Source organism: Bufo gargarizans, chromosome 1 (genome assembly GCF_014858855.1).
Source record: "Bufo gargarizans isolate SCDJY-AF-19 chromosome 1, ASM1485885v1, whole genome shotgun sequence".
NCBI lineage: Eukaryota > Metazoa > Chordata > Amphibia > Anura > Bufonidae > Bufo > Bufo gargarizans.
Window position 1 is genome coordinate 622,916,430 of NC_058080.1, and position 13,355 is coordinate 622,929,784.

Here is a 13,355-nt window from a genome sequence, read left to right on the forward strand (position 1 = left end):
TGACAGGGCGCTGATCTGCTGCCAGTACCCGCCTCTTGTATTAAGGGTTAATTATCATTGGTGGCGCAGTGTCTCCTCCTCCTCCCCCCCCCCCCCCCCCCAATTAAAATCACTGGTGGCAGTGGCCACAGGGTCCCCTCGTCATTGAAAGAAACCAGCAAAACAATGACAAAAAAGGTCCTCAGGGGTTTTATATAATCAACGGCTTCCAGCAATATTTAACCCATTAATTTTAATAATACTTGTTAAAAATTGAATCAATTACGGACAACACCAACTGAGAGTGAACTCAGATGAACTGTCACCAACCACACGGAAACAGAAAAAAAAAGAGAAAAAAAGAGAGACTCTAGGGGATGAGGGAGTAATAATATCCCTATTATCTCACTCTGGTCTTACTCAGCCCAGGCTGAGAAATTGAGAAACAACCATAGAATGCCCAATAAAAATATAAATACTTTAAGTCATCAATTGATCAAAAAATTCATAAGACATTTTCACAGAATTACTATGGAGAATAATCAGCAAAACAACCTGGATGCAGTAGTCCCCCCGTCGGTGCCTCAAAATCCCGCCAAACAGATGAAATACATGTCTGTGCAATATGCAGTGAGGCGATTCACAAGTAGAAAGTATCAGGTAAATATCTGCTACAAGTGACTGATATTCATCTCACTGCACAGCCCAGTGGAGAGTTAGTGTGTAATAATAAAGTATGTTCACCGTTCCCAGTGGGTACTTTTGTGTAAGAGTTTGCCATTTTGCAGCCTGCTGCATCCAGGTGGTTTTGCTGATTATTCTCCATAGTAATTCTGTGAAAATGTCATGAATTTTTTGATCAATTGATGACTTAATAAAGTATTTATATTTTTATTGGGCATTCTATGGTTGTTTTTCTAGCAACATTTTTAGGTTTATATGATTGGTTCTCTGTTTGCCCTCATTTACGGTACTATAGGGAGGCCCTTTTTCCTCTTTTTTCGGTTCTATGAGAAATTTGGAGAAAGACGATTCCATAATCATAAAACCGATCCGCATGTGTATGGATCTTCTAAGGACAGAGGAGGATATGAAATACTAACATCAAAACAGACTCTGCATTTTTCTGAAGACCTGAAGAGGCTATTACTGGGAGGCCTAAATAATAGGGTTATCAGCTCTTCTGAATTTGATTTTCTTCTTCCTCTACATCCATGTACAGCGACTTTCCATGGGCTCCCCAAGATACATAAGGGTACGACACCACTAAAGAGACGACCGATAGTCTCGGGGGTAAACTTCCTCACACAAAATTGTGGGTTTTACCTCGATCGTGTTCTTGGACAGTTTGCCATGTCCCTACCAGCATATACTAGGGACACGATGGACTTCCTGAACAAGATAGATGCCCTTAATCTGGACAGACTGTATCTTGGCCAGCATTGACAGAGTCAATCTACAGTTCCATCCCACACAATTATGGTCTCATCGCTTTGGAATATTTTTTGAAGACAAGGGGGACGCAATATGCGGTACATAACGCTTTTATTTTGCAGTTCACCTTGACACACAACTTTTTTGTCTTTAATGCCCGTTTCTACCACCAGCTCAGGGGGACGGCTATGGGCAGCCCCTGTGCCCCCACATATGCCAACCTCCTCCTGGGCTGGTGGGAGGACACCCATATATTCCCTGACCAACCAGTTTGGTAGGCAGAAAACATTTTTGGGACACAATATATTGACATCTTTTTGGTATGGAAGGGGGGGGGGGGGGGGGACTTAAAAGATTCATCTCTGGACTTAATGATAACAAAATTGGCCTTCACTTCACCTACGAGTCAGACCCCCACACGATTACTTTTCTGGATATACGTGTCACTAAGGAGGCAGATAGACTTGTGACTAACATGTTCAGAAAGGCCACAGCCACAAACTCCTTGCTCCACTGGAAGAGTCACCACCCGACCCCCTTTAAATGAGGTATCCCAAGGGGTCAATATCTCGGTGTTAGAAGAAACTGCTCGGAGAATGGTACTTTTTTCAGCGAAGCAAGGAATCTCCAGGACAGGTTTAGGGGAAGGGGGTACCCAAAGACGGTTTTAAATGAGGCCTTCAAAAACGCGCAACAGAGTAACCGTGTGGACCTCCTTGCTCCGAAACCCAGGAATAAGGATAAACGTCAACCCATGCGTATCATTTCCACCTTTGACGTAGCCAATTACGAAGTCTTGACTGTCCTGAGGAGATACTGGCCTATCCTGCGGATGGACTGTGACCTATCTGACATCCTTACTGATTATCCCGCAATCACTTATCGTAGAGGGAGGAGTATAAAGGATCGTCTTGTACACAGTCATTTTACACCCTCAGCAGGGAAAGGGACCTGGCTAGACCGCAAACCAATAGGTGTCTTCCGTTGTGGCTTTTGTAAAACATGTAATTATATATCGACCGCTAAAATCATCACGTGCTCCGTAACCAAAACAGAATTTTGCAGTGAGAGATTTTGTCAACTGCAGAAGCAAGGGGGCTATATACATCTGTCAGTGCCCTTGTCCTATGGATTACATAGGCAAAACAGTCAGGGAACTCAGGAGAAGGGTGTGTGAACACATTAATGATATTGTTAAGAAAAATGTGACACCGTGGCTTCACAATGTCAACAATTGCCATGGTGGGGATCCCAATTGTTTGAGATTCTTAGTCCTTGAATTGATACCACCATCTCCCTGCGGGGGTGACTGGGACAGAAAAATCCTTCAAAAAGGAGTGTGAATGGATTCATCGGTTTCGGTCCCAGTTCCCCCTCGGAATTAAATGAGAGACTCTCCTTCTCCTGTTTTCTTTTGACTAAATCTGTAAACACAGTGAGCAGGCCTATTTTTTCGCTTGCCTGTGTCTAATTAATAGATTTTTTTTCTTTATCTGTACTGCACTGATGCCACCGGCATCAGAGCTACAGCTGTAGCTAGGTGTTTCTTCCCCCTTGTCTTCAACTTTTCACTGTCTGGCCGGTCCTGTTCTCTTTACTGGAACCTTTGGGCTGGTATTAAATTCATTTATCAGGGTTCCCTAATTGGCCTGGGTGCAGAAAGCATCCGAATGTTTACACATTGTATAATCATTGAGTATAACTTCTTTGATTCTAGCACATCCCTTTATATCAAGAGGGTACTTTTGGTAAAAACACCATATCTGCTATTGTATCTTATTTATCATCTATATGCATCTTCTCTTTCCCTTGTAGTCTTCTCCGCAATCATCTTGTATAACTTGGCCCATAGTACAAGTTACTTAGCATACAGGGTTAAATTGGGGCAGGCCTTGTTTATTGAGCCTCTGTCAAACTGCCCTTTTAGGCTACTTTCACACTAGCGTTCGGGCGGATCCGTTCTGAACGGATCCGCTCATAATAATGCAGACGGAGGCTCCGTTCAGAACGGATCCGTCTGCATTATATTAGCAAAAAAAAGCTAAGTGTGAAAATAGCCTGGGACGGATCCGTCCAGACTTTCAATGTAAAGTCAATGGGGGACGGATCCGCTTGAAGATTGAGCCACATTGTGGCATCTTCAAACGGATCCGTCCCCATTGACTTACATTGAAAGTCTGGACGGATCCGCACGGATCCGCACGCCTCCGAACGGCCAGGCGGACACCCGAACGCTGCAAGCAGCGTTCAGCTGTCCGCCTGTCCGTGCGGAGGCGAGCGGAGCGGAGGCTGAACGCCGCCAGACTGATGCAGTCTGAGCGGATCCGCCTCCATTCAGACTGCATCAGGGCTGGACGGCTGCGTTCGGGTCCGCTCGTGAGCTCCTTCAAACGGAGCTCACGAACGGAAACCCGAACGCTAGTGTGAAAGTAGCCTTACCTGCGCTAGAGGATCAACGGGCCATATATAACACTGCGTTCTACTGCGCTCTGGGCAAGCGCATACCTGAATGAGTCCCCCTGTAGCGGAGTGCCGACATGCGTTCCACCGACCGGAACTAATGATTCCATAGGCTGGAAGAGGCGGAGCCAAACGGGCGCATCCGCACTAGGTGACCGGCCGTGTATGGCGTCCTATTTAACGGAAGTAGGCGCATCCACAGACCAGAAGGGGCAGGGCCTTAGGAGCGCGCTCGTAACAGGTGATTGTTAGGGGGTAATTCAAAACAGATTGGTGATAGTATAAATAGGGGGCACTCAACATGGGTATCTGTGGTCCTCTGACAAGAGGGGGGCGGTTGTGAGTAAGATGACTGTTTGTATTGAATTTTTACCAGCCCTTGCTGTTTTTTGGTGACCACTGTCTCTAATTTTCACAGGTCAGGTGCATTTGGCATGAGGCCAATTGATATACATGCTGAGGTCTGGAGCTGGTCCTGTTACTGTGAGTCTAAGCTTGCCACTGGGGAATGCTGGTGGTGGTCATAACTTTGTAACATTGTGCGTTGGATACTATATGCACTTTCTCCACAGGCACAGATACGGGAATCCAGCTAAACTGACCTCGGACCCCAATTTATGTCCATTCATGCATCCCAGTCTGTGACATCATGCCGTAGCACCCCCCATATTTTCCATTTATCTGATTCATCTGAATAGGATCATGCAAGAGTGATTGCTAATGCTACTTTCACACTAGCGTTCGATCGGATCCGTTCTGAACGGATCCGATCATAATAATGCAGACGGAGGCTCCGTTCAGAACGGATCCGTCTGCATTATTTTAGCATATAACAGCTAAGTGTGAAAATAGCCTCGTACGGATCCGTCCAGACTTTCAATGTAAAGTCAATGGGGGACGGATCCGCCTGAAGATTGAGCCATATTGTGGCATCTTCAAACGGATCCGTCCCCATTGACTTACATTGTAAGTCTGGACGGATCCGCACGCCTCCGCACGGCCAGGCGGACACCCGAACGCTGCAAGCAGCGTTCAGCTGTCCGCCTGTCCGTGCGGAGGCGAGCGGAGCGGAGGCTGAACGCCGCCAGACTGATGCAGTCTGAGCGGATCCGCTCCATTCAGACTGCATCAGGGCTGGACGGCTGCGTTCGGGTCCGCTCGTGAGCCCCTTCAAACGGAGCTCACGAGCGGACCGACGAACGCTAGTGTGAAAGTAGCCTAAGAATTGATGCATTCACTAACAGTGTACTATGTATTTATAGGTGGAGATAAATGTCAAAATCAAGAATCACTGTATTCAAGGACATGCTCCAATTAGTGTACTGTATACGTCACTAGGACAACATTAGATGGATTCTAGATAACTTTTGTTATACCTACCCCCTAATGATCCCACAACGTGGGGGAAACACGTTGGGGTATTATTCATAGTTTAATCGTAGACCCCTTTTTTATCAACAGGGTAATTCTGTGTGTCTTGGAGTGTTATCTGTTAGTATAAGTAATAATGAACAGTAACTAGCTGGCTATAATTAACAGTCCATTATTAGACCCCTTTTATTAATAGAGTCTTTTTTGTGTGTGTCCTTGTCTTTGTATGTATCCTTTTGTCTGTCAACCATACAGCACCAATAGAGTTTATTATTAACTCCTTATCTCTTTTATATCAGTTGTTGAGAGTCAGGCCAGGGATAGTCCAGCTTAGGTTCGACGACAGGGAGTCCCCACCATCAGGGGGCGTCCCTGGGCTGAGTAAGACCAGGGTGAAATAATAGGAATATTACTCCCTCTTCCCCTCTTCATTGGTGGCAGTGGCAGCTTCTGATCGGAGCCCCGGCTGTGTAATCCTGGTTCTCCGATCGGTTACCATGGCAGCCAGGACGCTACTGGTCCTGGCTGCCATAGTTAGCTCCCTGCTGCTGTGTGCACAAATCAGACACCAAAATATTAACATATCACATATTGCCACATCAGAAAAGTCCAAACTATAAAAATATCAACAACAAAAAATATAAATCTATGTGGTGAACGCCGGAACAGGAAAAAAAATAAAATAAATGTGCAATTCGCAATTTTTTTAAAATGTGGAATGCACGTGACTGTTTATTTTTTTTGCGTGGTATCGAATGACGCAATACTTTATGGTATCGAAATTGAATAAAAAAATTTGGTATCGCAACAACTCTACTCTGTACACCGACGCTGTATGTGCGTGCACGATTCTGGACACTGCCACTGTATATGTTGTTAATGCCCATGTTTGGTTCTAGACTTCTTTATATATATGTTAATTTAAGAGGTTATTTTCGTTGCTGAAAATAAGGCTTTATAAAAAAGGTAAAAAAAAAAAAAATTAATAAACGCCTCCTAACTTTTTTAGCTGGCTCCTAGATTCCAAGGAAATTTGTCAAGCCCTGCTCTTGACTGGACCGCACAAAAGACTAACTGCAGATCAGTACAGGATAAATAGTGATTAAAGAGAATCTGTCACCTGCTTTTACCATTTTAAGCTGGCACCATCATTATGTTCACTTAAGTACCTTATTTCCAGCAGTCTTCTTTTTACTTTATTTCGTTTTGTAGTTTTGATATAAAAGCGCTTTTTATGATATGCTAATGAGGCTCCAAGGTGCCCAGAGGGGCGTTTTTTTCACTCTCCGGTGCCCAGTGATGCCCCCCTGTAGTGCCCAAGAACGCCTCCTGATCATCAAATAACATCCAACAGCCCGGCAAACCGTTCCACCCCCTTCCCACGTCATAGTCTACCTTATAGAAATGCCCCGTCCTTCTTCCTGTCTGCGGCCTGAAAACTCGCGCAGGCGCAGTACCGCCTGCGCGATTATCAACGTCCTGAGGGCAACAGCGCTCAGGTTACATCACTGGGCTCGGCGCATGCCCAGTGAGACTTTTGAGGCTGTTGCCCTCAGGGGGTTGATGATCGCGCAGGCGGTACTGCGCCTGCGCAAGTTTTCTGGCCGCAGACAGGAAGAAGGACGGGGCATTTCTATAAGATAGACCAGGGGTAGGCAACCTCCGGCACTCCAGCTGTTGAGAAACTACAACTCCCAGCATGCATACTTGCTCTGCTCTTCTAAGAACTCACATAAAAATGAATGGAGTATGCTACGAGTTGTAGTTTCACAACAGCTGGAGTGCCGAAGGTTGACGATCACTGAGATAGACTGACGTGGGGAGGGGGGGGGACGGGGGGGGACAGTTTTTCGGGCTGTGGGAGGTTATTTGGGCACCGGAGAGTGAAAAAAAAAAAAAAAAAATATATCCCTCTGGGCACCTTGGAGCCTCATTAGCATAATAAAAAGTGCTTTTATATCAAAAGGACAAAACGAAAAAGTAAAAAGAAGACTGCTGGAAATAAGGTACTTTAGTGAACATAGCGATGGTGCCAGCTTAAAATGGTAAAAGCAGGTGGCAGATTTCCTTTAAATTTTATATGTTACGTGTAAACGGTGAGGTTCTCAAGATGATATTAAAATCTTCCTAGCATGAGCCGTGTTTGAATTCCCAAGGACACTGGATACCAGTTACACATGTTAGTATAGTAAGGTGAGTGAAATCATGTCTAAACTACAAAGTAAAATTCCTTCAAGATGACCGCAGGAAGAAGAGGTCACAGAAAAAAAAAAAAAAAAAAAAAAAAAACTCAAGCAGGCTGAGAAGTAAACTATTTTTAAGAGCGTCTCAGGGAGAGCAGAACCAGTTTAAGAGAGGAGATGCTGCAGTAACAGGTCAATTACAACAGCCAAAATAAATCAATTTCAGGACAAAATCTTACGATATTTAATTGGAGGCTTTTTTTTTTTTTTTGCTTACTGGAGAAACAACATGAAGATACTTGTCAGTAACTACAGGAACAAAATAAAATTAAGCCTGATGTCACCAACCTAGCAATCCTGTCTGATAAAGCACCAGAAATAAACCATAGCAAGGGGAACATCTCCTTGCTACTGGCAGTCTGGTTTCAGAACATCAGGAAGGTTTCCTTTGAGATCAATAGTTACATGACAGTTTAGGAAAAATCCCAGCAGCATGCTCTTCAAGTTACCGTATTTTTCACCCCATAAGACGCCTTTTTTTCCCCCAAAGTGGGGGCTCTGTACTCACCGCTTCCTGGCCCTCAGCTGTGCCGTGGCTGTGCACAGCGTGAGGGCGCTCTGATCTCACGATGTGCGCGTCGGGTCACAGGAAGAAGACCGAGCACGCTGGAGGTGAGGAGCAGCGGAGTCAAGAGCAGGAGAGGCAAGTGTTTTTTTTTATTTGTGTAATGTGTATTTTATTTGATCTGTGGCATGGGGACTCATAATGAAGTCTTATAAGTGGAATGGGGCTCATAAATAGCACTGGGGCTCACAATGGGTTAATGATCTGAGGCCTTACTGGGGTCATTAACATTGGGGGGTCTGATCTAAGTTCTGATTGAGGGTCTTATTAATATTGGGGGTCTGATTGGGGCTGTCAGATGAGGTCTGATTAACATTGGGTGTCTAAAAGCAGTCTCTGTATTTTGTACAGATCCTGGACCCCAGTGCAGAGAGGGCAGAGCCTCTAGGTGTAATGACAATTACATTGTTCCTAGATGCTCATTTGCATATATTAAAACATCATTTTTCTCGGGCGGGCACATATGAACATTGGACCAACACAGATGCCTTCAGCTGCCAAGTGCACATGTAACAGGTCAGCCAGGTTCATAGGTACAAATCTGCTGACAAATGCCCTGTAACGCACCACGCTCAGGCGAAAAAATACCTCCATTAGATAATAGATTAAAACTATATTATATATTTCATTTTAGAGGAGAAGAAAAAAAAAAAAAACACACACACACACACACACACACACACACACACAAGTTTAGACCCCGTGGACCCTGGGACTCTTATTGCAAGATCCTACATGTTTACCCAGTATAAACTTTATGCCTGCAATCACCAGCTTTGGGCTGTTTTGAAACCTCTTCACAACCGTACACTTTCAAATAAGTAAAATTTCCTGCATGTGCATATGAAAAACAGAAATATTTCTAATTTCTGGATTATAAATCTCATTAAAAGGAGCTGTCTCACTTCAGCAAATAGCATTTATCGTGTAGAAAATATTAAAGACGACCTGTCACCTCTCCTGACATGCCTGTTTTAATAGCTTCATGCATCCTCAATAACAATTCTGGAGCATCTATTCTTAGGTCTGTATGTTGTAGTTGAACCATTCCTTTATTATTTCTACTAGAAGTTATGAATGGCTTGCTAGCAGTCTGCAATAAGGGTAGAGAGGGGTGGTAACAAGTTGGGGGTGGGGAGTTTGTGCAGGTACACCCCCCTCCCCCCAAACTGGTTACCACCCCTCTGTCCCCTTTTTGCAGACTGCTAGCAATTCATTCATAACTATTAGAGAACCTAGTCTGATATTATTGGTTTTACCCCTTCAGGAGCCTGCCATTTTTCACCTCAAGGACCAGGCCATTTTTTGTAAATCTTCCAATGCGTCACTGTGTTAATAACTTTAAAACGCTTTTACTATCCAAGCCATTCTGAGATTGTTTTCTCGGCACATATTGTACTTCATGACAGTGGTAAATTTGAGTCAAAATATTTCAATTTTATTTATAAAAAAAATATTTACAAAATGTAGAAAATTTAGCAATTTTCTACATTTCAGTTTCTTCGCTTTTAAAAACAGATTGCGATACCACCTAAAATAGTTATTACTTTACAATTCCCATAGGTCTACTTTATGTTTGGATCATTTTGTAAATGACATTTTCTTTTTTGGGGACGTTAGAAGGCTTAGAATTTTAGAAGCAAAATCTTAAAATCCAAAACCCGCTTTTTAAGGACCTGTTCAGGTCTGAAGTCACTTTGTGGGGCTTACATAGTAGAAACCACCCATAAATGGCCCCATTTTAGAAACTACACCCCTTAAGGTATTTAAAACTGATATATTACAAACTTTGTTAACAATTTAGGTGTTCCACAAGAATTAGAGGAAAATGTAGATGAAATTCAAGTTTTGGGCAGATTTTCCATTTTAATCCATTTTTTTCCCAGTAACAAAGCAAGGGTTTACAGCCAAACAAAACTTAATATTTATTACCCTGATTCTGTAGTTTAGAGAAACACCCCATTTGCGATCATAAACTGCTGTACAGGCACACGACAGGGTGTAGAAGGCAGATTTCACTGGGATAATTTTAAGTTGGTTTGTCACATTTGACAACCCTCTGATGCAACCCTAAGAGTAGAAACTCCACAAAAAACGTGACCCCATTTTGGAAGCTACAAGATAAGGTGGCAGTTTTGTTGGTACTATTTTAGGGTATATATATATGATTTTTGGTTGCTCTATATTACACTTTTTGTGAGGTAATGTAACAAAATGGCACAATTTTTTTTACAATGTTCATCTGAGAGGTTAGATCATGTGCTATTTTTATAGACCTGGTTGTTACGGACACTGCGATACCTAATCTGTCTATTCTATGTTCAGGTACTGCACGATGCGCTCCCTGTCCACCTTCCCTGGTAGTAAGTGCCAAAAGAAAAACACCAAAGTACACTGTGGCTCTACAACTTCAGATGGGTATTTACTAGGGGTGCACCGAAATGAAAATTCTGGTCCGAAACCGAAAATTCAGGATACCCCTTGACCGAAACCGAAACTGCCTTTTTACCCAAATACTTTTTTTTTATGATTTTATTAATTCTTTTTCATGAATTTAATAAATCATATTACCCACCCCATAACAGTGCCATCCACAGACCCCCACCCACCCCATAACAGTGCCATCCACAGACCCCCACCGACCCCATAACAGTGCCATCCACAGACCCCCACCGACCCCATAACAGTGCCATCCACAGACCCCCACCGACCCCATAACAGTGCCATCCACAGACCCCCACCGACCCCATAACAGTGCCATCCACAATCCACAGACCCCCACCGACCCCATAACAGTGCCATCCACAGACCCCCACCCACCCCATAACAGTGCCATCCACAGACCCCCCCACCTCATAAGTGCCATCCACAGACCCCCACCCACCTCATAACAGTGCCATCCACAGACCCCCACCCACCTCATAACAGTGCCATCCACAGACCCCCACCCACCCCATAACAGTGCCATCCACAGAACCCCCCCCCCCATAACAGTGCCATCCACAGACCCCCCCCCCCATTGCCGCTCCAGTACAGACTAGTTATTATAAAATGTGTACAATTAATAGAAAATAGCGGGGAGGGACTGGGAGGAGGAGCTGGGGGCCGGTGCGTTCACTGTTCTCCGGCCCCCAGCTCCAGTAGTTATAAAATGTGTGCAATTAATAAGCATTCTATTCATGAGGCCGCCTCTGTAGTAGAACATCCAATACAGCCACATCCTACTCACAGGGCTGTCATCTTAATGCTGGCCGGCCGGGCAGAGGAGCGGCAGCGTCACAACTGACGTCATGTGCCCGGCCTACTTCCTGAATGAAGGAGGCGGCGCAGGCATGTGACGTCAGTCGTGACGCTGCCGCTCGTCTGCCCGGCCGGCCAGCACAGCCCGGTGAGTAGGATGTGGCTGTTCTACTGCAGAGGGGGCCTCATGAATAGAATGCTTATTAATTGCACACATTTTATAACTACTGGAGCTGGGGGCCGGAGAACAGTGAACGCACCAGCCCCCAGCTCCTCCTCCCAGTCCCTCCCCGCTATTTCCGGCCGATATGAACAACTATCGGCAGAAACAGATTAGGTGCATTTTCGGCCGATATTTTCGGTGCACCCCTAGTATTTACCCGTTTATGAGTTCTTGTCTGTTTGCCTGTGTGTCTTGTGTCTTCTTTCTTGCTCCTACGTCCAAAGTGAAGGGGATATTGGGAGGCTGGACCCCATTATTATTATTAGTTATGCCGAGTCTGCCCTGGCCAGAGGGAACGCTCAGTTTAAAAATCAGATCGCTTGCACGGAGCGCTGTGTGACGTCACAGTAAGCTACGGATAGCTAGGAGGACCAAAGTCACAAAGTAACAGTAATAAGGAGTGATTCACCTAATATGTCTACTTATTTTATTTTTTCACTTTTAACACAATAAAAGCATTTTTGAAACAAAAAAAAAAAAAAGAAATCAAGTTTTATTGTCTCCATATTCAGAGGCCATAGTTTAATTTTTTGGGCCATTGTCTTAGGTAGGGGCTCATTTTTTGTGGGATGAGGTGACTGGTGGCATTTTGGGGGGCACACATCTTTTTGATTCGCTTGGTGTTGCACTTTTTGTGATGTAAGGCGACAAAAAAAAAAAAAAAGGTTTGTTTTAGCACAGTTTTTATTTAATTTTTTCTACGGCTTTCAGGCGAGGGGGTGGATCATGTGATCATTTTAGAGTCAGTCGTTACGGACGCGGCAATACCGAATATTTTTATTTTTTACAGTTTAGTGTTTTATGAAAAATATTTTACTATATTTTTTTTTGTCCCACTATGGGACTTCAACTCCTGGGGTTCTGTTCCACTCTGCAATGTATTACAATACATCCTGTATTGTAATACATTGTATGTCAGCTTTTACGCTGACAGCCTGCCTGTGAGACCAAGACTAAGGGCTGGATCTCACAGGCTTCCAGAGAAGGCAAGCCCCGATGCCTATGGAAGGCATCAGGCTTGCCGTCTCTGCCATCAGGTCCCCGCCACTGTAGCACGGGGACCAGATGGAGATACCGAGGGCACCCGTACCCTCCGCAAACCCTCTGTATGCCATGGTCAGCTCTGACTGAGGCAAGCAGTCTTCACCTAATGCCGATGTGTGCAGCAGGGGTCCGGCTGTCAGTGAATGCCGGGTCCGTGTGGCTGATTGGGCGGGTGCAGGAGCTTACTGAAGGCTAATAGCAATTCATTCATAACTAGAGGAATGGCATATCAGAGTCATAAAAATAGATATTCCAGAATTGCTAGTACATGGGGAATGCATGAAGTTATTAAAACAGGCATGGCAGGAGTGGTGAAAGGTCCTCTTTAATAGGTTGGCAATTTTGTTGTAGTAATCTTTCATGTTTGACCAGATGTTGAAAGTCATCCATGACTGGAGGCAGCCTCTACTGAGAAAGCTTAGGTCAGCTACATGATCTGCACTCACATCAGATATTTCCTCAAAGTTCTTGCTCACCTTTCATTCAATGCCATTCATTCTTGGAATTTAAAGTTCATAAATTCATTATTAATGTAGGTATTCAGGAATTTGATATTGATTACCTATCCTCAGGATAAGCCATCAATATCAGACTGGCAGGGGTCCAACACCCGGCAACCACCAGCAATCAGCTGTTTAAAGCAGTTACTGCACTGACCAGAGCACCGCTGAGCGCTGTGGCCTCCTCTTTGCTTACCAAGCATAGTGCTGTCCATTGGATAGTGGTTGTGCTTGGTATTGCAGCTCAGTCCCATTTATTTGAAAGGAACGGAGCTGCGCCTAAGTCACGTGACTGA

The 13,355-nt window shown here is 44.4% G+C and overlaps 1 protein-coding gene across 1 annotated transcript in view; it reads right to left on the reverse strand.

Moving 5' to 3' along the window:
* Positions 1–13,355, reverse strand: part of MAN2A1 (mannosidase alpha class 2A member 1) — a 168,654-nt gene that overhangs the window by 134,324 nt on the left and 20,975 nt on the right. The gene's annotated exons all lie outside the window — the stretch shown is intronic.